We start from the raw sequence: 4,336 nt of genomic DNA, 5'->3' as shown, positions 1-4,336 counted from the left end.
AAAGTTTCTAGCTCATTACAAAGACCTAAGTCATAGTAGCTATTACTGTTTGTGATAGATTCATTGCAAACATGGGCCCAATTCTCTGTATTTTCCCATATCTGTGCCCCTTTCCAACGTGACTTTGTAGCTCCTCCTATTAAGCGGTGGAGACTACTGCCTCACTTCTTGGATCTGGGAGACCTTGTGACTTGCTTTGGCCAACAGGATGTGGTAAGATGCCAGTGATGGAATGCCAGTGCTGAGCGAGGCCTTCAAGCGGCTTTGCATGATTTTCTCTCTCAGAAGCCTGCTCAGCTGCCATCATAATAAGCACAAACTGGCCTCCTGGAGCATGAGAAATGGTGTAGAGCAGAGACAAGCTATCCCAGTGACTACCAATGCACGAGAGAGCCCAGCAGAGGTCAACAGAGCCTAGGCAAGATTAACAGAACTGCCCAACCAACCCAAGGACTCACGACCTGGAGTAAGTACTTTTCGTTGTCTGCCACTGAGGTTTTCTGGTTGTTTTTTTATACAATATAATTGTGGCAGTAGCTAACTGATGTGCTATGTGTTTTTTATTATTATTTTTTAACAGGGAGTTGACTAAAGAGAAAAGAGTATTTCTGTGTGGAGGTTGGTTGGAGGCTGCTCAGGCAGACACAGGCAGAGAGGGTGGGGCCAGGAAGGAGAAGATAGCAACTCCTGTCTGTGCAAATGTGGCCTTCCCATAGTTCCGTGGTCTTCAAATTTTTGTTGCGTGCACGTTGCAAAAAAGAATCTCGAAAAACAATATACCTGTCACATATTTTTAAGTTCATAGGTAAAAGTTTTCATGATAAGTTTAAGTGATTGCAAGGGATATAATTTTCATTTTACTGCAAATATTGACATTTAAACATACCACTATCAATCTTAAAATATTAAAGAGAATCTGGAGCTCATAAAGATTTCATGCTCATCACCATCCCATTTAAAATATATGAACAGGTTCTTCTTTACTGTTGAGAAATTTTACATTTTCCCTTTTTCTCCTTGAATTTATATTTCTTTTCTACTTCCTCCATGAACCTTTAACATAATTTAATATACTTTTAAAATTTGAAGATATTTTATTGATCATCCTATCACACATTAAAATATATTACATATGTATTTGTAATACATTTTAAAAAATGTTTTATTCTTGTGACCTTAAGGCTCCCCATGCCTTAAAATATTGCTTCTGGATGGAATTATCATACAACTGATCAAAATTGCTTTCAAATGTTACCAATTTTCATCATTTTTTAAACATAAAGTTAAATGTAATTAGAAGCGCATCTCCTAATGAGATGAACTATGTTCTAACTTTTCATATGTATTTAATGAAAGAGAAAGGCATATTCTGCTAAAAATTAATCAGTCCGGAAACTAGGATAATATTATTTCTGTTAATAGGAAGTAGAAAATATTAAATATTTCATATGGTATATTAAAGTGAGCAATAGCTATCATTGGATGATTTCATATCATTTCATAAGATGGATTTTCAATTACCTTATTGAATCACATATACTGCATACAAATAAGTGACCTAAAACTGGTATCTGTGCATATTATTTGATATATCTTGAGAATTGTGAAAGTCTGGGCAAACCTTGCAGTTATATTTAAATGCGCCAGTACAGCCCAACCTATATGCCTGGACTGTACTTTGGTACTCTTCCTTTGAGCTGGAGACCTGACCTAGGATTAGCACTGAAGGTGGTTGAAAAGTATTGCTTATATTTAAATATATTCGAAAAAGCCGCGTTCTTTTTTCCTCTGGCATTCAGTGTTTCTAGCTGATGTTCTCTTTGCTTTACTGTCATTGTACTCTCCTTTAAGATGGAAAATATCTTGACTCTTACCATAATGGTTACCATATGTCTATATTCAGAACATCCTAATATATGTCAAAATACTATTTTCTAGACTATCTTCTTCCTTAACATAAATTGCATAAGATGGGAAAACATGAGAGCTCAGGAGTTAATGGAATCTTGGCTAAGCAATAAAGAACTCTTCCTCTTATTTTTTTCCATTCTTCCTGAGGTTTGCACACCTCATAGCAATATCACCATAGTCAGATCACAGGTGAATGAGGAGTATGCCTTTTTGCTTTTTTAAAACAATAAAGTGAGAGAACAAATGGAAACTCAGAGGTGTTCTTAGGTAAATAAAACCAGAAAAGTATGTGTATGAAAATTAAGGGTCTGGAAATCTGGTTCCCTGAACAACCCATGCTCAGTATTCCTTGGAACTTTTACACAGGCAATCAGAGGTGATTGCTTTTCTTCCCTAGGTGCTTTCCTGTCTTTACAAATGATTTTTACATCCATTGTTTCATTTGTTCCTGCCACAATGGGTTGAGGGGGAGGGCAAGAGCTCCCATGTCCATTTTACAGTTGTGTAGACAGAATTCAGGCATATTAGGTGACTGTCCCAGGGCCATGGGACTTCGGCCAAGATTGAAATAATATTGATTATTCAGAAAGAAATGTATCTAGACAGATAGATTGTAAGTGATTATGTATTTCTTATTAGGGACAAAGATTTTCCACAAAATAAAAAAGAGACTAATATAAAATTAAAAGATTTCACAGAAAATCATATAATTCTAAATTTAAATGGGAGGTAACATCAAGATTTATTTATTTTTCTAGAAAATCTCTGTTTCCGGCAGGAGAAAGAAATAAAGGGTATTCGATTAGGAAAAGAGGAAGTGAAATTGTCCCTGTTTGCAGATGACATGATTAGAAAACGCCATCATCTCAGCCGAAAACCTCCTTAAGCTGATAAGCAACTTCAGCAAAGTCTTAGGATACAAATTCAATGTGCAAAAATCACAAGCATTCTTATACACCAATAACAGATAAACAGAGAGCCAAATCATTAGTGAACTCCCATTCACAATTGCTTCAAATAGAATAAAATACCTAGGAATCCAACTTACAAGGGATGTGAAGGATCTCTTCAAGGAGAACTACAAACCACTGCTAAATGAAATAAAAGAGGACACAAACAAATGGAAGAACATTCCATGCTCATGGATAGGAAGAATCAATATTGTGAAAATGGCCATACTGCCCAAGGTAATATATAGATTCAATGCCATCCCCATTAAGCTACCAATGACTTTCTTCACAGAATTGGAAAAAACTACTTTAAAGTTCATATGGAACCAAAAAGGAGCCCTCATTGCCAAGACAATCCTAAGCCAAAAGAACAAAGCTGGAGGCATCATGCTACCTGACTTCAAACTATACTACAAGGCTACAGTAACCAAAACAGCACGGTACTGATACCAAAACAGAGATAAAGACCAATGGAACAGAACAGAGTCCTCAGAAATAATACCACACATCTACAACCATCTGATCTTTGACAAACCTGACAAAATCAAGAAATGGGGAAAGGATTCCCTATTTAATAAATGGTGCTGGGAAAACTGGCTAGCCATATGTAGAAAGCTGAAACTGGATCCTTTCCTTACTCCTTGTACGAAAATTAATTCAAGATGGATTAGAGACTTAAATGTTAGACCTAAAACCATAAAAACCCTAGAAGAAAACCTAGGAAATACCATTTAGGACATAGGCATGGGCAAGGACTTCATGTCTAAAACACCAAAAGCAAAGGCAACAAAAGCCAAAATTGACAAATGGGATCTAATTAAAGACTTTCTGCACAGCAAAAGAAACTACCATCAGAGTGAACAGGTAACCTACAGAATGGGAGAAAATTTTTGCAATCTACTCATCTGACAAAGGGCTAATATCAAGAACCTACAAAGAACTCAAACAAATTTACAAGAAAAAAACAAACAACCCCATCAAAAAGTGGGCAAAGGATATGAACAGACACTTCTCAAAAGAAGATATTTATGCAGCTTACAGACACATGAAAAAATGCTCATCATCACTAGGCATCAGAGAAATGCAAATCAAAACCACAATGAGATACCATCTCACGCCAGTTAGAATGGTGATCATTAAAAAGTCAGGAAACAACAGGTGCTGGAGAGGATGTGGAGAAAAAGGAACACTTTTACACTGTTGGTGGGACTGTAAACGAGTTCAACCATTGTGAAAGACAGTGTAGCGATTCCTCAAGGATCTAGAACTAGAAATACCATTTGACCCAGTCATCCCATTACTGGGTATATACCCAAAGGATTATAAATCATGCTGCTATAAAGACACATGCACACGTATGTTTATTGTGGCACTATTCACAATAGTAAAGACTTGGAACCAACCCAAATGTCCATCAATGACAGACTGGATTAAGAAAATGTGGCACATATACACCATGGAATACTATGCAGCCA

The sequence above is a fragment of the Macaca mulatta genome, chromosome 2 (genome assembly GCF_049350105.2).
Source record: "Macaca mulatta isolate MMU2019108-1 chromosome 2, T2T-MMU8v2.0, whole genome shotgun sequence".
NCBI classification, from domain to species: domain Eukaryota; kingdom Metazoa; phylum Chordata; class Mammalia; order Primates; family Cercopithecidae; genus Macaca; species Macaca mulatta.
The sequence above is the reverse complement of the archived record's forward strand: the minus strand, read 5'-3'. Positions refer to the sequence as shown.